The sequence below is a fragment of the Pinus tabuliformis genome, chromosome 4_1 (assembly GCF_031772625.1).
Source record: "Pinus tabuliformis cultivar Carrire ecotype Pingquan chromosome 4_1, CPIR1, whole genome shotgun sequence".
Classification (NCBI taxonomy): domain Eukaryota; kingdom Viridiplantae; phylum Streptophyta; class Pinopsida; order Pinales; family Pinaceae; genus Pinus; species Pinus tabuliformis.
In genome coordinates, this window is record NC_142303.1 from 428,091,918 (window position 1) to 428,116,545 (window position 24,628).

Below are 24,628 nucleotides of genomic sequence, written 5' to 3' on the forward strand. Positions count from 1 at the left end.
CATTCTCAGGATACTCAAAGAAAACATGTAGGATTCCCAAAACCGACAAAAGATGTGCACAAACTAGTACAAAAAAAAACACAACTTTGAGGTAGGAGACATTAGAGGAAATTTTAGCCTAAAAGTGCCCATGAAATTTTCACGTAATTTCCATGTCATAATATGTAAACCAATCAAAATCCTTTAAATTTAAAAAGAGGTACATGTAAATATTTTGGAGGGAAAAGAAGAAAAACTACTTTTTTTAATTGTATTTTTGGCTTATCTCCTTATAGGTTTACTCAAATTTCAAGTGTAGACACTCGTTGGATGCAAAATTAAATTCTGCATCCAACGAGTACCCATTATGCATACTTTTGAGAAGACCCACATTGATAAAAAATGAAGATACATTAAAAAAATATAATTAAAAACAGTAATTTTCTTTTTTTTTTCCCTCCAAAATTCATAACTCTTATTTTATTATTTTTCCCTAGGAGGCCACTTTTAGTCTGAAATTTCCTCTAATGCCTCATTTTCTTGAGATTGCAGCCATATAGACAATCTACACTCAAGAAAAATGATGTAGAAAAGTTGAAGTTGAGATTTTATGGACCTTACAAAGTTCTTTGAAGGGTTGGCAAAGTGGTGTAAAAGTTAGAATTATGAAGAGAAAGTGGAATTCATAACATCTTCCATGTATCATGCCTCAAGAAGGCTATCAGACAATAGGTCACTACTTCTATTGAACTACCCCCTTTGAATGAAGGACAACTGGAGCTAATTCCAGAAGCAATCATGGTAGTTCAAGAAAAGAAATTGAGGGGTAGAGTAATTTCAGAATATCCTATCAAATGGAAGAATCTACCGAAAGAAGATGTCACATGGGAAGGAGAACAAGTTTTACAACATCCAAATTTGCAATTGCTTGGGGGTAAGCAATTTAGGGGAGGGGGTATTGAAATGTCTCCTCCCAATTGATTGGCTAAGGGAGGACGAAATAGCCTGTCCAACCCTGGGGCAACATCAACCATCATTCGCAATGTTGGGGCAACATTGTGCAAATGTTGGGTCAACTGGGGCAAAAAAACCCAAAATTGGGGGTTGCATTCACAATCGCTCACATTTGGAAGCCCATGAAGAAATCTATAAATAGAGGAGAGGTGGAATCAAATTATCATCATCGATTTGGATCAAATACATCTGTTTTCTTGAGTTGTGGCTTTGAGGGTTTTAAGACCCCTTTACTAATTTCAGTGGTGAAAGATTCCACCCTAGTTAGTCATTTTTTTTTTGGACAAATCGTGGATCTGTTTTTGTCTGGTTCAACAACAAATGGGTATCTTTTGTTTAGCAAAAGCATGAGATCTGGTCCTCATGTGATCAAGCAACGATTTGGTGATAGACTTAACTAAAGGAGATAATAGTTGTGGACAGATTGGTACTCCTAGGCCAACGAAGAACAAAATCAGGAAGCTGGACTGATACAAGAATAATATTATGAGGTTTTGGCCCAACTTAGGGTTGCGATTTCATTCTAAAATAGTTTTCACAAGATCGAGCCCTTTTTGGATACATCAACCATCATTCGACCCTTCTAGGGCTACGAATCACTATAGGAAGCATTTGTATACCTGCATGAGCATTTGACCATCACAAGTTGATTCAAATGTGACACACCTCTAGCTGGGGACCTCATCAGGAAAGTAGTTGAATTTCCACGACACTAGAGAATCTAGGTTAGGGTCTTACAATATCTAACACACCCAACTCAAATGCCACAACAAGATACTTTGCACAACAAAATAAACACAACAATAAATCAACTAGTGCACAATAGACGACTTTTTACAAATTTTTCAACCCAACGTTGTTATATTAATCAATCTTTAATAGGGCTCATGTACTAGGGATCATGGCCCTCATACAATCATTGATACAAGAAATACAACTAGGGTTTGATGTCAATCCTTTGACAACAAATCTTCCCTAAAAAAGATACCAACTGACCTACTCGCTGATATAGCCGGCCTCAACTCCTTTCGGTCCACGTACCTTGAACACAACTATTGTTCCTTCCGCTGCCAATCTACAACAACACCAATCTGCCTCTATCAATGATCTATGTCCTTTAGGTCACTGAACACAGCTCCAATCTTCCCTCTAGCTGCTCCTTAGTCCATCAAGAAGTCCAACACATAGGGTCTTCATCAACTTCCCACTTGCTACTCCTTAGTCCTTCAAGAATACAACACTTTGGGAATTCTTCCCTCTTTTGCCGTTCTCTGCTGCTATATGAAGACAAACATAGGGTATGGAGGCTACCCTCTATCAATGTCAAAATTCCTTCTCCAACAGTCAACCTAGGGCATGTTCATAAGCCACTTGGCTGGTCCTTATTCCTTCAAGATCTAGCCATAGGGATTCTCTAAATCTTCCCTTCTAATAGTCCTCAAATTCCTTTATAAGTGACTGTTCTTAGGGCTCTTTTGGAACCTATTGTGACCCTTCTAATAGTTCTTAAGATGCGAAACAAAATTGTCCTAACTGGACTATCAACCACCTAGCAAGAACCATCAACAAGGAGAACACATACCTCTGATTAAGGACACCTTCCTTTGCTATTGATCACGGTGTGCAAATTCAGACCTGAAGTTTTTTGGCCTGGTTAGGGCACCAGACCAACCCTCAACTATACCTCAAAATTACCGCAAAATCTTCATTGTCCTTCTCTAAGAAACTTCCCTTCCTGTGTTGTCACTTAGGCCTCTTTAGGACGTTGTTCTAGCACCTTATTGACCACATACCAACCCTAATATAGGGCTTGGTCCCACCTGTAAGCTCACAAAAAGTCTTGGCCCTATTTCTCAAGAAGAATTAGCCCAATCCATGCATAGTTTAGTCCCTCAACCTCTCGGCTAGCCTCTTGCTCAACTTCGGACCTGTACCAATCACAAGAAGACACAAAATCCAGTCCCTTTCACCTTCGGCCTGTCCTCTCTTAGTTGCGGTTGCCTTAGAACTTCAAATGCTCACCACTTAGACGAGTTCCTACACTTGTGGTGATGCCAAATGAGGCGTTCACTTTCTTTTATTTATATGCTTGCTAGGGTGTACGTCTAGCCCACCAAAAGACACCACTTAAGTTAGGTCAACTTGATCTTGGTGCCAATTAGCCCACTAGCACACAAATAAAAATTCTTCTCCTGTTTGGCAAAGCCTCTCTTGGTCTTCTTTGCAACCCCTTGCTTCACTAAGGGTGCCACACATTCTCCAAGTATCAAACCGTCAAATCCATGCTTAGTTTCACACCCACAAGCTTGGGTGCAAAACCCATCTCTTAGGTACTTGTAACTTAGCCCACAAAGCCCTTTTGTGGTGTCAATTCCTCCACAACCCTGTACCCTAGGGTTTGGAGTACCTCCCAAGCTATTAATCTCAACAAAAACAACTGAACTTATTATAATTGCTCTTCTAGTCTGTGGACCAGTACAAGATAGTTCAGGTCACTATTATAGGAGGCTAGGATAAATTGTAGTTGATATTGTTTAGTTAAAATTCGGTTTAACATTTGAACTACTTGTCAAAATTATTGATGGTTGAATACAATACTGAACTTGGTGGATGATTAGTCCTATATATTGCGGGTTTAAGAATCATACTGCATATTCATGTATTAGTATTGTTACTGTTGAATGAAAACTGTTTATTTCATTTTTGAATAAGTGGAGGAATTCTGTTTGAAACCCTATTTTCTAAAGGGAAAAATTACCCTAGGACATCACAAATATCCAAACTTTAAGTCCAACTTGGTGAAGTATTTCGCTTGCTGCAACTGATCCAGCAGATAATCTATTTTGGGCAGGGGGTACATGTTCTTGAGCGTGATTTTGTTCAGTGCCCTGTAATCAATACACATCCTCCAAGTTTGATCCTTCTTTAGCACAATGATGATGGGTGATCCACATAGTGATGTACTTGGTCAAATGATACCTTGTTCCAGTAGCTACTGCAACTGTTTCTTCACCTCGCGTCTATAATAGATTGCCTATACAACCCAATGTTTGGCAATGGGGAGTCTGAAAATAGCTGGATCTCGTGCTCCACTTCCCTCTTGGGTGGTAGCCCTTTAGGCTCCCAGAACACATCCCCATATGCTTGTAGCAACTCTTCTAGTTGCTATATATGTTTCTTAGTACACCCCTCCAGGGATGCCTTTGCTCTTATGGACTCTTCTACAAATTGATTCTCTCTTAAAAATAGTAAAAGAAACTTCTTGCTAGAATTGATTAGTTTCTTGGCTTGGTTAGCACTTACCAACAAAAATTTTGACTTGCCTTTGTGTGCGTTGATGGTGAACAATTTTCCATCCTTGACGAGTCAGTACTGGTTGACTCTCTACATGAAGATTGCATCACGCATGTACATGCAGGGACTTCCAAACACCACTTTGCATACATCAAGGGGAGCTACATCTAGTTTTACTTCATCAATAAAATCAACACTGATAGCAAATCTATTTTTTCATTGTTTTGTTACCTTTAACTCTGCATCCTTATTTACCCATCCTAATGGATATGGGTTTGGATGATCACGAACTTCCAGTCCCAATTTGTTGACCAGCTTTGCTGCAATGATATTTTCTTGTGATCCCAAGTCAAACAGAGCATCAATCTTTGTCTTCTTGAACTGTATCTTTGTGTGGAAGAGTTTGCTCATTTCTTTCTCTTCTTGTTGTCGAAGGCTACTCAGATTCACCTCATTTCGTATGGACATAAAAACAATCTTCTCATCCACGTCTGAGCTGCTTTCAACCTAGTTGCGTGAATTAGTTGCCATGACATTCTTCTTATTATCTTTCTTTTTGTTCTTCAAGTTAAGCTCTGAATGCAACTTCCAACACTTTTCCTCTGTATGATCGACAATGTTACAGTGGTTGCTGGGATCTTTGCATAGGTGTGCTGTGGTTTTTGTCTTTTTATCTTTTCCCCTTTTCCGCTTCTTCTTCCCCTCCTTAGAAGCATCATGTTGCTCCTTTTGCTTTGATCCACTTGATTTCCCTTTCTTTTGGCCTATATTCTCCAGATATTGTGCTTGTACACAAGCCTTGTCCACCGATCTAGGCTTGAACAACATCACTTGCTTTTGCAGATGGCTGTGTAGACCCCCTAGGTACTTGAGGAGTACATCTGGGTTCTTTGGGGAGATACCCAACATTACGACCATCTTTCTAAATTTTGTGGTGTACCCCTGCTTCTGCTTATAGTGCCACTTGATGCATTGGTCCTCTACGTATCTGATAGAGTAAAATTGTGACTTTGTGAGGGTTTTAAAGTCCTCCCACTTTGTCACTAGAGGATCTCCCTCAAACTTTAAGGTCTTTGTGTGGCTTTCCCACTAAGTCAAGGCATGGCCCTCTAATTTTAGCTGTGCAAATGAAATCTTATGTTCTTCATCTATGTGATGAACACTGAAATAAACTTCTAATTGTTGCAACCAATGATTTAGCTTCAAAGCATCGATCTCACCTTGATACGACTTAATATCGATCTTCGCTTCCGTTTTAAACATGCACTGCGAATGGTTCACGACACTCGTGTTGGAATCACGATTGTCGTTACACCAAAACCCGTAGGTGTTAGTAAACAGGGACATTGCCAAAGTTAACAGATCCACGAGAGGGGGTTAAGCACGTCACGAAACACACAAGGAGCACTGGTTTATCCAATGTTCAACAATCTCCACCCCAGCGTGAGCCGGGTGTAATTCGAACTCGAGACCTTTGGCTCTGATACCACTTTTTGGAATCACGATTGCCGTTACACCAAAACCCACCAGTGCTAGTAAACGGACGCATCGCCAGAGTTAACGGACCCACGAGAGGCGGTTAAGCACATGTCACGAAACACACGGGGAGTGCTGGTTTATCCAATGTCCAACAAATTGAACTGGATTGATTTTTTTCGGATTCTTTCTTCAGCTCCCTCTCTATTTCTTCTCGATCTCTCGATCTCCCCTCTAATCGCACCTCTGCATTGGAAACCTTGTCTTCTCCGAATAGCCGAGCTTATTGGTTAGGGATGCCATGAGGAGATTCACATTATGGTTTATATCTGCAACTTGTGCTTCTAGTTGCAAAAACTTCTCCTTTGTAAGATCATGAGGGTTATTCACAAGTTCGTTAGCCATGATTGGGGTTTTATGACTTTTGGCTTAGTCGATCTAGATCCCCTACAAATCTCTAGAATATACCCAAAGTGTTGAGAAATCTATAGGGCAATAGTTAGGATGATTTCTCTTTTCTTGATAACTGCTTGTGATCTCATTTTATGTTTTCTTACTTATTAGCTTCTTCATTTATTATTATGTTTGTATATCATCAAACAACTACCAAAACAAGAAGAACAATAGTACACAAGAACACAAAATGTAGGCTGCAAGCTAGGGCCGAAACCTCTCCACTTGAGAGGAAAACCCGCAAATCTCCTCTTCTTATAGATTATTCAATTGACAAATTCCAAGACCTCTAGACCAAGACCAATACCCTCCAAGACCAAGTCTAACCCTTCCGGACGATGTGCTTCCTTTGTCCAAGTCAAACCTAGTTAAATCTCTTCCAACAGCACAATTTGACCCCCAGCTTTAGAATTTTGTCCTCTACTGTAGGTCTGAAATTTTCGGCGTTCCCAGCAGCAACTGCTGCCACACGTGTGATCTTATTTTGGCCTCCCAAGGCTTCTTCAGACCTTTGCTTGGCTTTCTCCTTCTTCTAGTGCTTGAGGATGAACTAATGTGACCTCGCTGACCTTCTTTCTCTTCTTTCTTCAAGATTTGTTAATTTTAGGTTAACATGTTCTTTGTTGAGATTAGATACTTCATGAGCTCATTCATTATTACATTAATCCATTAGCAATCACATCAATCATTATCTTATAGTAGTAACTGATGAAAGAACATGAATGCAAAAGACAAGCCAAGATAAAAGAACACAGTAATTGGCACAAGCCAGGGAAAAACCCCAAAATGGGGAAAAGCCTTTCTCAATTCTTCTTTTATTAATATTGAAGGTTCAACACAGAGAGAGAGTACAATGAAGACGTCTTGCCAATAGAGGATCTAATAACTTCTAAGAATGAAGTGCATACCAACAAACCTAAAAAAAAGGCATCCTTCTCACAGTGGACCACTCCCATGGCGTCCACTTGAAGACCTAGGGATAGAGGCAACCCTGTACCAATCACAAGAAGAAGCCTTAGATTAATTGTGTTGTTCCTTCAGATTGTCGTGGCTTGAAGAGAAGAACCTCATTAGGCATTACAACCCCTAAAATAGACGATTCAATCTGCTACTGTAGCAGCTTCTATCCTGCGGCCAAAACAGAGACATGGAACTAGCACAAAAGCCCTTCTTACTTGGAGTAAAACATGACAAAGGCTACACCCAATCTCGGCCTTACTTGATGTTCAAAAATCCGGTCTTCATGCGATAATAAGCCCCATACAAACTACCCAGAAATTCCTTCAGTTCCTGCGGTTATTTCTCATGAGTAGCTCGGCCCTTGTGACAGAATAGGAACCCAAAAACACTCTTCCGTCCTTCTTTTGAACCTGGCTATCTTAGATATATGTGAGAGCTAATTTGATGATGTAGATATGAGGTTGGAGGATGGATCTTATATACCATTAGACATGATGATTTGTCCATATGAAGGAGAAGCCGACCTTGACATTTGGAGGCAAATTTAAATTTCAAAATTTCAAATTCCTGCCTTGATAAGTTCATGATTTGTTAAATTTCTTTTGAATAAATAAATATGTTTCCTTATCCAAATTTGGTGATCTTTAGGTCAATTTTGGTCCTCTCAAAAGGAGGAATTCAATGCCACAATTATCTTCCTCAAAGGAGCTGTCCAAAGTGGGATTTGGCCCCAGTTGCCAATTTTAACACTCCCTCTCAACTAGGGAGAATCCCACTTGAAAAACTAACATCTATGTCACTGATCATCATGCCATCATTCTGCTATGCTCAACTTTGTTGAACACTGAAGTAATAATGAAGAATTGTTCTAGAGTGAGTCACAAAACCTTACCACTCTCGACTGACAAACGTCAGTCCAGAGGTAAAACCTCAATCAAACTTGATCCCAGATCAAGTTGAAGAACACCAAGCATCCTAGTCATAGGGAGTATGGCAGTACCCGATGCGTCCATCGGTAGTGCTATGGTCCCTAACCACTTTTCCCAACTCATTGGCCAGATGAGAGGTACTTCCCATGTGTCCCGGACTACATGGGTAGGATGATACTGAATCAATAGCAGGGAAAGAATGTATCACATCCTGCTCACAACCACACGTAGGGAAAGGACGAACCACATCCTACAATCACACATCACAATCACACGTAGGGAAAGGACGAACCACATCCTACATATGCAAATCATTGAGAGTAGGGAAAAGATGAACCACGTCCTACAAATACAAGCTACAATCACATGTAGAAAAAAGATAAACCACATCCTACAAACACAAGTCACAACAATCAATCATAGGAAGGATCCTACACGTGGGGAAAGGATGAACCATGTCCCACCAACATGTCAACCAATAATTGTAGGGAATGAGCATCCTACATGTGGGGAAAGGATGAACCACGTCCCACTGACATGTCCACATGTGACAACCAGCAGATGCCTATATGCATCTCTCACTGGGGTGTCCACAGGAGAAGGTGAACCACTTATCCTGCTCATATGCCATAGGAGAATGTGAACCACTCATCCTATGCATATGTCATCAATAGTAGGGGAAGATGAACCACTCACCCTACACACGTGTTATCAATCATAGCGGAAGGTGAACCACTCACCCTGTACATAGCGCACCTATAGGGGAAGGTGAACAACTCACCCTATGGTCGCTCATAGCTTCAAGAAGTACCTCAAGTCCTCAAGAGCTCCTAGAGCTCAATGCTCAATAAGGAACCCTCATAGTAGGGTCTTTCCATGACTCCCAACTTCTTTCTGAAGGAAGATAAACTTACATCTCCCTCTGAATATTGGGAAAGTAAGCTTGCTCAAAATATAAACATCGAGCTATTTGCAATCGTCTATTAATCCTTTGGCCCATGTGCTAGAATTATTCAGACATAATCATGCAGCTTGTATGCAGTTTATCAAACTCAACTGTCATGACTTGCTTCCATCAAAAAATCATCGGACAAAAAGCAGTCATCGGAGATTTTATAGCTCCCTCTGAAGCCTTGCTTAAGGTGATCATGAATCCTTAAATCATGAGCTTCCTATATGAGAGATGAGACCTTGCACGAGGCAACAACTTTAGGTAAAAGAGGAAAGTTCTGAAGAATCATCATGATCCTAGTTGTATTATCCTTTATTGTTAGAAGGCAGCTACCAACACATCAAATTTCCCAATCCATGATGAGAAGGAGTCTTTCTCATTCGGGCATTCATATCTATAGAACCATTCTTCATAAGATCTTGGCTTAATGCAACCAAGATATCTAACTCAGAGTCTTCTGCTTCTCGTGCTTGTCAAGGCATGGAATCTGTCAAGCACTCCTTCTCCTAGTTGCTCTTCAAGAATGAAAGCTTCAGGTGAGCTGCATTACTTATCAAGGGTGTTTCAATTTTTTTTTTTTGGCAGATCCCTGTAGCTTATAATAGGTAACCTTTCAGAAAAATAAGTTGTCCAAGATTTACATCTGTCTTGTTCACAATCGAAGTTGTGAACAAGACTATCAAGTTACTGGAGTTACAATATATCACCATAGCTATGGACTGTAATGGTATTGTATATAATACTGGAACAGAGTTCTATCCTGGACTGATAGCTCCAGGTCTTCATACTTCCAGGAAGACTATTCCTCCTTGAGAGATTTAGGTCAATTTTGACCTTGAATTATTATGCTCTCTCTCTGCTGCTTTCTGTTTCTCTTTAACAAGTTGTTATGTCTTCACGTTACAAGATCATGGTACAACCATATGAACCCAAGTTCAATCACAGGTCACAATTTATTAGGTCCCTTCCTTTATCATCAACAATGTTACTGTTTCACTTGATCGCTAGATACATTGTCAGGAAGGTCTTGGTTTTACTGACAATAGACCACATAAGGTATGTAGGCGCACTGTCTTACTGTCCATAAGCATCACTGGAATATTGTTCAGAGAAATTATTATCCTTCATCAAAGACTCATGAATACAGTCCTGCCATCAAGAGGAAGTTATCAAGGTTGCCATTGTCCTCAGGAGACCGTCATCAAGTTACTCATTGTAATGATTGGCAGAAACAGTTTCCAGTGGATAAAACTTTCTTAGAAATGCTTTCCCTGTGCTGAGTGATTATATGACGCTGACATTCTCTTTTTGAGTATCAATTATCAATATCAACAACTTTGATATGCTCATCTTTACCATGTGCAGCCACGCCAATAGAGGGTAGACAAAATCCTGTGTCCCATCCTTTCACCTTCTCTTCTGGTACGCTAATCGGAGAAAGAGAACCTTCTCTATTCTTGCCTTTGTTAGGATTATCCTCAGACTCGTTGGTTATCAGTTTTCCTTCTTTATCATTTAATGCTTGCAGTCTATGAATTGAGTTCACCACTAAACCGGTCTCCTCTAATTTGTTGACCTTGTTCGAAATACTTCTATGTTGACCAATAAACTTCACTGCTTCAATATTGTTGTGGAAGGAGAAATTCCTCTGTACAGATTCATTAGCATCTGCATCACTGACTTTGACAACAATATCCTCTTTCTTTGTGTCTGCAGCTTCAATTAGATTCTAACCCTTTCTGAATTGGATGATTTGATTCTATATTGACATTAGAGTTTTTAATACGGTGAATATGACTTGAAGTTTTTCCTAATGGAAACTCATCTACCAGATTTTGCAACCGATCTTGTGATCTTTTCACATCCTCCTGTGCCCGAACAAAACGAAGATGTGCTTTGATGAACTTCTTTATTTTGGATCTGAGCCTCTAGGTCACCTTTCTGGTCATTAAGCGCATTGATCTCTTATTCTTCAAATGCATCTCTTGAACTAGCATATGGAGACTTGATTTCTTTTGTATTGCCATGATCGGTATCATCACTTAATCACCAAGATGCATGTCCAACCTCTGTCTCTTTCCTCTCCCTCCTCTTACTGCTTCTAGACGGTGACCTTGATGGACTATGACTCCTATCATGAGGTAAAGATCTCTGATCTGCATATGGTTGATGCCCCTTGGCATCCCTTGCGGGAGAGGAGAGTGAGTTTTGTCTATGTTTCCTTTTAGATCATTGCTCCGATGATTACGTCTACTTGCAACAATTAGGACCAGAAAATCACCAAGGATCAGCATCACCATGAGCAAATGAATAACTTTGCCGAGGACAATGACCCCTCTGATAAATAGTGCACAACTTTGTATCATCTCTAAAATATATTTCATATTAAGAACAAGGAAAATAAACATAATCAATTTCTTTCTTCTTTGACTTCAGTGCCTAAGATTGTGGAATGAAAACAAACGATGGCAAGCAAAGACTGCCGCATTTCACTCGGAAACGATTCTCTGCCTCAGACACCTTCTAATCCGATAGCTCACAAAAATAGCTTGGCCTTGTTTTCGCATCAACCATCCCTTTACTCCTCCACTGATCCGAATCGGTGGCCCAACGACAACCCTTTGAAACTTATAAACCAAAAAGAAACCCTTGCATTCCGCTCAAAAACTATGCCACAAAGGATAGATATTCAGGGCGCAGAGTTGGAGTTTCTAACCCTTGATCTGGACGAGATCATGTTTCAGAAAACTTCATTGGACAAGAAAGCCTGCAAAATGAATCCCAGATAATGCACCCAAAAAAACTCGCAACTGTAGCCATAGTAACTATGGAAAATTAGAGCGATATTATGTATCTCTTCCACAAAGCAATCTCCCGAAAGTTGTGATAGTTGATATCAACCAATGTCAAGCTGCCAATCCACGTATGGCCTTCCTTAGAAGGCGGAAGGGTGGTTGCAATGTGAGTGCAGAAGCTCCACTGTTGTAAGCTTACATATTCTCGTGAACAGGTAATTGATGTGAATGTCTTTCTTCAATTTCCTGAAAAACTGTGTGATACAATTGAACCCATAGCAGACATCTTACTAGTTCAAAAAGATACGACGTTCACTTCAAAATACTTATTCGTTCATTACCTATCAAATCTTGACTGATCCAGAGAATTAGAGGAGGAAGACAAACTGCCTAGAGATTGCATTCTTTCTTGCTTGGGCTTGTCCTCACCAGGCTCTGATACCATGTTAATTTTAGGTTAACATGTTCTTTGCTGAGGTCAGATACTTCATGAGCTCATACATTATTACATTAATACATTAGATATCACATCAATCATTATCTTATAGCAGTAACCGATGAAAGAACATGAATGCAGAAGACAAGCCAAGATAAAAGAACAAAGTAATTGGCACAAGCCAGGGAAAAACCCCAAAATGGGGAAAACCCTTTCTCAATTCTTCTTTTATTAATATCAAAGGTTCAACATAGAGAGAGAGTACAATGAAGACGTCTTGCCAATAGAGGATCTAATAACTTCTGAGAATGAAGAGCATACCAACAACCCTAAATAAAAAAAGCATCCTTCTCACAGTGGACCACTCCCATGACATCCGCTTGAAGACCTAGGGATAGAGGCAACCCTGTACCAATCACAAGAAGAAGCCTTAGATTAATTGCATTGTTCCTTCAGATTGCTGCGGCTTGAAGAGAAGAGCCTCACTAGGCATTACGACCCTTGAAATAGGTGATTCAATTTGCTATTGTAGCAGCTTCTATCCTGCGGCCAAAACAGAGACATGGAACTAGCACAGAAGCCCTTCTTACTTGGAGTAAGACATGACAAAGGCTACACCCAAACTCGACCTTATTTGATGTTCAAGAATCTGGTCCTGAAGCGATAAGAAGGCCCATACAAACTACCCAGAAATTCCTTCAGTTCCTGCGATTATTTCTCATAAGTAGCTCAGCCCTTGTGACAGAATAGGAAACCCAAAAACACTCCTGCGTCCTTCTTTTGAACCTGGCTACCTCAGATATATGTGAGAGCTAATTTGATGATGTAGATATGAGGTTGGAGGATGCCTCTTATATACCATTAGACATGATGATTTGACCTTATGAAGGAGAAGCCGACCTTGACATTTGGAGGCAAATTTAAATTTCAAAATTTCAATTTTTCCTGCCTTGATAAGATCATGACTTGTTAAATTTCTTTTGAATAAATAAATATGTTTCCTTATCCAAATTTGGTGATCTTTAGGTCGATTTTGGTCCTCTCGAAAAGAGGAATTCAATGCCACAATTATCTTCCTCAAAGGAGTTGTCCAAAGTGGGATTTGGCCCTAGTTTCCAATTTTAACAAGATCGAACTTGCAGAAGAAAAACCCTAGTCCAGCAGCAAAACCCCTAGCCTTCCTTCGCACTTGTGTGAGAGAAATAGCCCAAAAATAAGTCTTCTTCGTCCTCTTCCTTCTTCATTGTCTTCTTGCTCTTCTTCTTCACTTGGATGATTGAGTGAATAAATGCCTTTCAAGGAGGTCGAGTTCGCTGCTTTATATAGGCTTCTAAAGGTGGACGTGGCTCCTCAAAATAGGACGACTTCCCAGCTTCTAGGCCGATTTGTTCTGAAGGGTATTTTGACACTTTTAATGACAAATAATTTTCTTTACAAGTTACAATGTGTCCGATGCGGTCTTCAACTTATGACAATGACTCTTTTGACTTCTTGACCTAGGACAAACCCTAGAAGCACTGAATGGGTGCTTGACCTCTAAAATAAAAGACCTTGAGCATGAAACCCATGCTCCAAAAATAATAATAATAATAATTTTCTTTTATTTTACAATATACAAGAATCAAAAGTACATTTCATATTTATGAAGACCGAACCTAGTTACACATTTTTCAATTGCTCTGATACCAATATGATCCGTACACTGTCGTGGATATTCCACTAGACAATTCGTCGCAACGGATATGATAAAATTACAATTAAAAACTTGAAATCTACACTATGAGGGTTTATCTCTCTTTAAATTTATGGATCTGTAAATTATTGTTTACTACGTATGCATGCAAATTATAATTATGTAGAAAAAAAAGAAAAACGAAATAAAAACTCACAAACCACTATTGACACAAGATATATCCTGGGAAATCCTTTTGGGAGAAAACCCAACTGGAAGGTGAGGCCACTCTGCTCTCTTTCTCTAAATAGAAAATGGCTGCAAGTACAAAGAAGTAAGGCCCATGGCCTATGGGCTAATATAGTGCACAAATCCTCTTTGTGTGCTCTCTCCCTATCCCTCTCGGCTACTTTGCTCGTCTATGGAACAAGATACACTCGAAAAGAATGGAACCCCTTTTCCTCCTAGTGGTCTGGTTATAACATAACCTGATAGTCTAATAAGGGTTAGGTTTGACTCCAACTCTTAAATAGAGTTACAATATGGACTCTTCTAGAGTCTTCTTCATCATGATCACGTGGCTAACCCCTTTCCCATGAATAATGCAGACCGACATGGCAGTCTCTCGAATTATGGTGGTCAAAACAGGAAGGCCAACTTCTAAGTGGCATAACTTTTGCATATGGACTCCGATTGAGGTGATTCTTGCGTCGTTGGAAATGTATCGACGTGTAAGGTCAGGGCCACAAAAAGTGTTCATTAAGGCCTCAAAATGGCTCCTAAAGTTTTTTACCAGAAATTTTCAAACTAGGACCGCCGGTAAAAATGGCCCTATGCATTGATTCCTCCATTTTTTCCCCTCTAAAAGCATCAAGATGGATGAAAAATAATATAATCCACTTTGGATCATAAGCAATTGTGGTGTATATATTTATCCTTTTTATTTTTTCTTAGGAAAGAAATCAACCTCCCTCTTAGCCTGAGGGCTAGAGTGAGGTTGTTGGTAGTAGGTACTAGGCTAGCCCACAAGTATACTCACTTAAGAGTTCACAAGGCACAAAGCCAATACAACAATATTCATAGGCACAAAGCCATTGCAATGATGCTCATCATGTCACTAGCAGGGATTTGAACCTAGGTGGGGAACATAACAGCCATTCCGCTCAACCACTTGAGATAACCCAATTGATAGTGTATATATCTATCCATTAATCAAGTTCCATTATTCTTGTTAGGAATCACTCACATAATATCATTAATAATATTAAAATAAATGTCATTTGTTATGTATGACTTATTCCTCACTTTATCACTGTACAATGTTACTCTTATATATCGGATTTGTTTTCCAAAGAAAAAATAAACATTACAATGTCTAACACCTTGTCTTAATGTTAATTTCTTTTCCCATTACTGTTAGCAGCTCTTGGAATTTGTCAAACTTATCCTTGCTGAGTGTCTTAGTGAAGATGTCTACTACTTGATTTTGGGACCGACAATAAATCAATTCTCTCTCTTTCTTCTGCACTTGTTCTCTGATGTAATGATGGTGAATTTTGACATGCTTTGTTTTTAAATGATAGATTGGATTCTTTGTCATCTTGTCTGCACATTGCTTGTCACAATGTATAGTTATTGGTTGAATTTGTGGAAGTTTCAAATCACACAAAATCCTAGGATACTGCTTCACATGTTGTATGGATATCTGCTTTGTATTCTGCTCTTGTTGTTGAAAGAACCACCGAAGCTTGCTTTTTTACTTCCCCATGAAATAACTCCACTACCATCATAAAAGCATAACCTATTGTAGGGTTTCTCTTGTCCTTATCACTTGCCCAATGTGATGAAAAACCATTCAACATGAAACTATCATTCTTCTCAAGTACAATACCAAACTGTGAGGTACCTTTGATCCTAAGCATTCTTTTTGCTGCTTTCCAATGTGTTCCCTTGGGAGAGTATAAAAACTTTGAGAATATACCAACTAAAAAAATAAAGTCTAGTATAGTTGTTATAAGATATATTGATCCTTCAACAAGTTGATGATATAACAGTCCATTAACCACCTCTAATTTATTATATTTTGAAAGCTTTAAGTTTACCTTGATTTGTGTTTGGTTAATATTGCCATCTTCCATTTTGAACTTGTTTAATAATTGTAAAATATACTTTGCCCATGAGATGAAAATTTAATTTTGTTGTAGCCAAACTTCAATGCCAAAACAATAATTTAATAGTCCCAAGTCAGTCATATTAAATGATTTGCAAAGATGATCTTTTTCTTCTTTCATCAACTTAGAACTGTTGTAAGGATTAAGTCATGAACATATATGACCACAATGGTAAGTGTTGATTTTTGTGTAGCATCAAGAAGTATTCCTGCATTCCAAGAGGCCTCCTAAGTTGGCCTAGATGATTTATGAAAATGAAAATAAAAATTCATTTTTTTATTGGGCTTCTTGTAGGATCAAAAAGGACAAGTTGGCCTCGCTCGTGTAGTGACGTGTCCCTTGGGGTAAATGCACCCATTTGACTTGTATATATATATATACATGATATGACACTTCATTTGATCACACACTCATCATCATCTCTATTCTATATCAGTCACACGTGAAAGCAAATAGAGGATGAATTGATTGAAGTTTGGATTTGGTTTTTTGGCACAAAATTCTAGATAATTTAGAAGTAAACCTTGTTGAAGAATAATTTCTCCTAGAAGAAGAGTCGCTGGGTTTTCTCCCAAGTTTGGGTTTCTCAAGGAAAATTTGTTGTCTCTATTGTGCATGCCTTTCTCTTTATGATATTACTGTTTTTGCTGCATTACTATTGAGTTTTTCTGTGTATAATTGCTCAATAATATCAGTTACACAAAGAGAATTTGTTAAACATCATTAGGTAGTAATTATCACATTAGAAGATTGGTTTCTACTATGCTTATTGTAGAAAATTCAACATGGTATTAGAGCTTTGTTGAGAGATCAACCACTAAAGTCAAGTGAAAAGGATCTCATTTGTGGAGAAAATGAAGTTGTAGTATACCTAGGGGGGATAATATGGGGTACAGAGGGAGGTACCCAAGGGAATAATATGATGTAATGATTAATGATGATAAATAAATGGGCCATAGTTTATAAATAAAGTGGTGAACCCGCATTATGCAAGGGACCACAAGTAGTTAGGAAATAATGTGATAAGCCCACGATATTGGATGTGTGGTATTTAGAGGCCCATGGTAATGACCCATGGTATTGTATGTATGAAGCCTATATAGAGCCTAGAGACTCTCCATTGAAACATATCAAGGATTATTGTATTGATAAGCATATGGCTTGTGGAATGAACTCCTTCCTTAAGGAGTGATTGTATTGTGTTGCCCTACCTCAAGGGTTTTTTCAAAGATATCAATAAAGAAGCATTTTCATTCTAGCAATTTCTTGTATTGGCTCTTGGATTTATTTTATCAAAAAAATTATTTGTAGGTCAGATCTATTATAATGCCCCCCATTTTTGCTAAATTTTGAAATCTTTAATTGTAATGTCCATAATTTTTTGGTCTATTCAGGTGCATCTGTGAATGTAATGCCATTATCTTTTTCTAAGAAAAGTAATGCTAAATGGGATAGAACTAATGCATAAATCATTCAGCTAGACAGATCACTTGTCCAGGCCATTGGTGAACTCAAGAATGTTATTATTTGTTTGTCATCAGACCAAAGGGTACACCAATGCATAAACATTGTAATTGTGGACATCCCTAAATCCTATGGCTTACTCTTGAGTCAACACTGGTCTAGTAAATTACAAGGGTATTTTGCAATAGATTGGTCACACTTATGGCTTCCATACAAGGGTAGAAACAACCAAATTCGAGTGGAAAGTGAACCCTACATGAAATATATTGTGACACCACTTGAGGATCATAATGAGCCTATTGGTTTTGTAGACAATCTTTGGAAATTGTTTCTTGGAAATTGATCACAGGTGTTATTAAGTATAGCCATCACCCGTCCCACCAGATACACAGTTGGAGCTCCTTCCTTGTACTCCAATTGGTGCTAATGAATTTTGTAATATAGATATACATAGTAATAATAGTATAGGAACCAATTTAGTAGCAGATAATATTTGGACTTCGTAATTTGATGGTTCAAAAACACAAGATGGCTCTAGAGTTGGTTGCATTCTCATAAATCCACATAACAAGAAGTACATTTTGTCATGTTGTTTGGAGTTCGAGTGCACAAACAATATTGTCGAATACGAAGCACTCGTTCTTGGGTTAAAAAAAGCCTTTGACCTAAAGGTAGAGCTTCTTAAGTTAAGTGGTGACTCACTATCCATGGGACAACCAATAATAGATTTCAACCAATAACTGTACCATTCAACCAATACCATGCGTATACCAAGAGCTGCTTAACGTAATTGGTGACTATGCTTGTCACAATGTATAGTTATTGGTTGAAATCTCTTGTATTGGCTCTTGGGTTTATTTTATCAGAGAATTTTAATATATTTTATGGTCAGATCTACTACAAGTGGTATCAAAGTTTTTTCTTGGGCAAAGGGGGAGATTTTTTTTCTTTTCGTTTTAGTAATTTTTTGGGCAACGAGTTTGTAGATCATATTTGAAAATTTCGGTGTAAAAGTTTCAAAAATAAATAGCAGATCTGGATTCCTTGTGAAAAATAACCCAAGCTGAAAAAAATACTAGTCGAATCTAAGTTCGGATGAGGGAGATATTGCTGATTTAAAATCAACGGTGTTGCAGAAATTTTTCTGACGACAATTCATGGACAGCGACCCTCCTGTAAGTTTTTGTTGTTTTTGTATAGAATTTCAGTAAATAGATGGTAGATCTGAGCTCCTCTTGGAAAATCACCCAATTAAAAAAAAATCAGTTGAATCGGAGTCCGGATGAGGAAGATATCACTGATTGAAATCAATTTCTTTTTCATAATTTATTGTGATAATAGAACAGTTGCAACGCGAATCTGAGTTTCTAGAGTGCCCAGATCCAGATTTCAATCACATGGGAAGATGCAAAATGATAGTTCCATTTCCAAAAACAGGCTATAATAAGGATTCTGAGTCATATTAACCGACTTGTGGCCATTTTAAAATTCGCTGCACAAAGTAGGTATTTTTTTTCAAAACCGTCATTCTACTTCATGGGTTCTACTCAACTATTGTTTATAGGAAAACATGATGGTCCAACTATTGAAGAATACCTAACATATAAGAAGTTACAATGCCCAATAACTTGGTGTTATGGACCATGGAATGATTTCAAGGATGAGGCTGCCATATGGTGGAAATCACTTAACCATGAACATATAGGGGCACTTCCCGATGAAGAGGTTGAAAGGCTCCTTTTGAACAAGTAGTCACATGTTGGAAAGAAGGACAATAAGAGCCATAAAAACTCATTTTCTACTAATATTTCCATATTACAGGTTCATGGAAGTATTTAGAAAGAAAAGATCATTGTGTCTATCAATCCTAGTTGCAAGCATAATTTTATCAATGTTAATTTGACTTAAAAATTACAAGTTCTAGCAAAACATATTGAAAACACACAGGTTGATAATGAGAATGTTCAAATTTATAAAGATTTGAAGATTTCTATGGATAAGTATGTGTTGCATTTTGATTTTTATGTTTCAGATATCACTGATGTGGATGTTGTTTTGGGATACTCTTGGATGGATCTGTTGGTACTATCAATATTAATGTGCAAAAGAAATTCCTGAAGCTCTGGTATAAAATAAAGAAAATTACATTACATGATATTTTCATCAGTAAACAAATAGAGTTCAAGGAGGTCCAAGCAGAAAATGCTGCAGGTACTGACACATCAGATGAGGAGTCCGTGGTGGAAGTAATAATGGAAGACAAGCAACAACTGCAGGCACCACAACAGGTACCAGATACCACTCAGGCTCCATCAGGTGGCGAATTGAAGAAAGATACACTATCAGTTAAAACTTTAGCATATCACCACCCACACCACCCAACTAGACAACAACCAGCAAGGGGGCAAAGAATTAGCAACAAGGACAACAACCCCTAGACGACACACAAAGAGGTGCGACGAGCCACCCACAACACATCGACGCAGAGGAACCACCAGAAACAACTTCCATCTCAAGCGAGTGTTCACCTTTCTCTGGGATGGCTAGATGCATGTGCATGGTATCAATGGACTACTCTTTTGAGTAGATCTTATTATTTGTGTTCTTCTCATGTTTCGGGGATGAAACATGTTTAAGGGGGGTGGAATGTAGTATACCTAGGGGGGATATTATGGGGTACAAAGGGAGGTACCCAAGGAAATAATGTAATAATGTGGTGAGCCATATTTAATAAATAAAGTGGTTAACCCACATTATGTAAGGGACCACAAATAGTTAGTGAATAATGTGATAAGCCCAAGCCCCATTGTAATAGATGTATGGTATTGAGAGACCCATGGTAATTACCCATGGTATTGTATGTATGGAGCCTATATAGAGGCTAGAGACTTTCCATTGAGAGATGTCAGGTATCGTGTATTGACAAGCATATGGCTTGTGGAGTATTCCCCTTCCTTAAGGAGTGATTGTATGGTGTTACCCTACCTCAAGGTTTTGATATTAATAAATATCTGAAGTTCTATCATCTATTGTCTTATCTCATGGGCATATTTTCCATTGTTATATATTTTCAGGCCAGATCTACTACAAAAGCCTTAGAGAGCCACAACCTATAAGCTATGTTGCCAGGAAACGTGGGTGTGGGGACGAGGACGGGGACGGGGACGGCACGGCATTTTTGGAAACAGGGTGCGTGGGTTCGTCGGGTAATATAATAATATTAAATTTTAATAATTAAATTTTATAAATTTATAATTTATAATTAATAATATATGTGAAATTTGAATTTGTATATTTTTTCAACTTTAAACAAGAAAACTTTAATGATAATCATTTAAACATTGCACATCATTGAACATTCAACATTGACATTGAAATTTCAAAATTTATCAGTTATCACCAATAATAAATAGTAATCACTCCAACGGCAACTAATCACTCCCACAGTCTTGTGGGTGAATTACCTCACTGTGGGATGGTAATATATGGCAGAATGCCAGAAACAGAACTGAGAGATGGCTGTAGAAGGCATACCCTTTTCTCTACAAAGAAGATACAATACAACTAGCTGTTCTAACTTCTAACCAGAACCCAATTCCTTCTATATTCTAATATAATCTCAGATCTGTTATTACGATTATACTGGTGGGTTGTAATCACGGATTTCGATTTTACTGTGTAGTGTTGAAGGTGATTTTAATGTCATGGTCCTAGATATACTTGGACCAACTCTTGAGGATTTATTTAATTACTGCAGTAGGGAATTCTCATTGAAGACTGTTTTGATGCTTGTTGATCAACTGATGGGCGTCTAATCCTAAAGCTTTATTGCTTTGAACAAATCATTCATTTTATAGTTTTGTTTTGATAACTCAGTGATTGTTTGGTGCTTCACTTTCTCCACTTTCAAGTAGCGATTTCCCACATTCTAAAAAACTAGATATAGATCCACGTATATTCTTGCATGATGCTTATTCTTCCTAAATTTAAGTTGTGATTTTGTTTGCTGTATTTATTATTAAATCCATTTATGAAATCAAACTTTATTGAATACGTTTGCCTGGGAACATTTGCAAATACTGTGATCTGTGGCATTGGTAGATGTTGTCTAATAAACTATCTACAGCCCAAAACTGAAACATATAAGGCTGCAAATAATGTGACTTGAAGGGTGTGCATCAGCCACTTAGATATCTCTATTCAGTCCTGGTATTCCTGGTTAATTTGGGATCTCTCCTTAGTTCAGTTTTTTTACAGTAAACCAGTAGCCATTGAGTCAGGTGTTCACCAAGAGAAGTATCAGTAAAATATAGGAGGCCATGGAAATATTTCATGACATGAATTGAAACTATCTTCTTTACTACTTCGATTTGCAGATTAATAGGATTGAATATGTGCATTCAAAGAGTTTCCTTCATCGAGATATTAAGCCTGAGAATTTCCTTATGGGCTTAGCCGCAGAGCAAATCTGGCGATTTATGTTGTAAATTTGATCTATTGAATAATTTTATATAGTTGTGTAAAATGTTTTACCGCAGAATTTGGAAGTTCTACTTCTATTTCCCCTCTCAATTAAAACAAATCAAATACGTTATAAAAAATATATCATCTGCCTTTCAAAGATTCTACCATAGAAAAAGAGTCTGTTTGCATGTTTTAGAAAACCTATACTGAAAACAGAGAACACGGGCCTAGACTCTACAAAGAACTTGTAAATACCGTCCACTGCCGTTGAAGCTGCACGGTCCACTGCCCACTGCTGCCGGAAGCTGCCCACGGTCCACGCTGAAGCTGCCCACTGTTGCGAAACTGGTATGTCTCGCGGTGCTCTGCCGCCAAGAACAATGAGTATAGCGTATCACGGTATCTGACTAAGTCTATCAGATATTTGATATTTCATATATGATATTTGCCTTTAAGATTTAGGGTGTTTTAACTTATTTTTTAAATTTCATTGTTTCAATAAAAAAAAATTATTTTTTTTATTGAAGAACCCATTAGTTTTTTAATGAAGAACCCAAAGAACCCCGAAGAACCCAACTTGAAGAACCTGAAGAACCCAAGAACCCAAGCACCTGAAGAACCCAAGAACCCGTCAAAGGCTAAGAACCCAATTTTTTTTTTGAAGAACCCGGTTCTTCACAGAAGAACCCGGTTCTTCTTGGTGCGTCTGAGAAGAACCCGTACCCGAATCCGGGACTTGGGTGCCGGAACCCGGGACGGGTTCGAGAACCCCACCCCCGGGTGCGGGTACCCGTGCAACACAGCCTATAAGATAACGACGAGTCCAAGAGGAAGTCGGCTTTGGAATTTTCTGTTGTGAGGCCGAGTTTGATTTCTAAACAAGGATGCAACCCTTAGAGTTGTAGGCCCAGGAAGATTTCATAGATTCTATAAAAGGGTATTTCTTGGAGGGTTGAGGTAAAGGATGCTAGCCATAGAGTGAGACATGTCTGTTTGTTGAGGTCATCAAGAGATGTTGTGGAGGGGCCGCAGGCCCTAAGTGTGGCCACAGTGCAATCAAGGCAAGCCAAGGGGCCTCATAAGTTAAGAACAAGTTGGTTGAAGGGTGTTTCAAGATGGCTAAGTACCCTTAAGCCTATGGGAAGGTTGTTTTAGGTGAAAACAGGGCTAGAATGTGCCTTAGTTTAGGTTGGAACAAGGAGACCAGCGTAGGCTAGAAAAGGTTTGGACGAGGTTGAGCAGGGTGTAAACAAACCTGGTCGAGGTCATTTGAGGAGGCCAAGGTGTTGAATTTTGTAACTATGGTCAGTCTTCATAATGTGTTTTTGGCCCTTGATGTATTTATATTGATTATTGTAAAGCATATTTTAAATGCTAGAGTCAAAAGAAAATTATATTTTGAGTCAAGTCCCATTTGGACTTTTAAAAGAGAAAATTTGAATTTTTGAAATTGAAATTTTTGGCTCCACGTTTGTCAAGTCATCCTGTTGACCACTAAAGTTGCATTTGAATGTTTTTTGAAGATTCCATGCCCAAACTACATTTCAGAGCATTCCTACACTTTCAGATTATTCAGAGTTCCATATTTCATTAGGGCTTTTAAGCCCTCTTCCTTCTCTCTTTCTTCTTCAGTCTTCAGATTCTGCAACCCTGCAGGGATATTGTATAAATATCACTACCATGATGAATAAACTATGTAACAGACCTAGTATATTGAGACTAGATAAGCAAGCAAGTGCACCTTGGAGTTTTTTTCGTACTTTGTTAATTATTCCCATATTTTAGCAACGAATAATTTTCTAGGTTTTGTACTCACCTCATACCCCAAAGCCGAGGTGCCGGCTTGAAGATCGTGCCTTAAGTCAATCTTAGTGTCTAGGGTCAATGTATATTACCATGCTAGGTCATCTCTAAAATTTTGCAGAATTTGACTAGATCTAAGTAGGATTTTTTAATAATTAAAAATTTCCTGCAAAACGAGATTTTTTAATTATTTTTTATATAATGATGTAAATAAGTGGTCCTAGGAAATGTCTGGGGCGTGTGACTACTCAAAATTCATCCTATGGACTCTAGCATTATCCTAAGACCCACTTCGAGGGTCAAAGAACGACTAATAGTCAAAAGTCAATCTTAGTGTCTAGGGTTAATGTATATTACCATGCTAGGTCATCTCTGAAATTTTGCGGAATTTGACTAGGTCTAAGTAAGATTTTTTAATAATTAAAAATTTCTTGCAAAACGAATTTTTTTAATTATTTTTTATGTAATGATGTAAAAAATTAGTCCTAGGAAATGTCTGGGGCATGTGACTACTCGAAATTCATCTTATGGACTCCAGCATTATCCTAAGACCCACTTTGAGGGTCAAAGAACGACTTATAGTCTTTCAAAAGCCAATTTTCTAATGTTAGTGGCAAAAATGAGGAAAAATAAAAATAAAAATTAATAATTGGAAATAATTTCAGAGCATTCTTGCACTTTCAAGTTATTTAGAGTTCCATATTTCATTAGGGATTTTAAGCCCTCTTCCTTCTCTCTTTCTTCTCCAGTCTTCAGATTTTGCACC

General features: G+C 38.3%; 1 protein-coding gene and 1 pseudogene across 3 annotated transcripts in view; one reads left to right on the plus strand and one right to left on the minus strand.

Moving 5' to 3' along the window:
* The window catches only part of LOC149176127 (AIG2-like (avirulence induced gene) family protein), a 228,767-nt gene that overhangs the window by 40,057 nt on the left and 164,082 nt on the right, over nucleotides 1-24,628 (plus strand). The window lies entirely within an intron of this gene.
* LOC149176128 (zinc finger CCCH domain-containing protein 13-like) lies at nucleotides 10,264-16,855 on the minus strand (annotated as a pseudogene).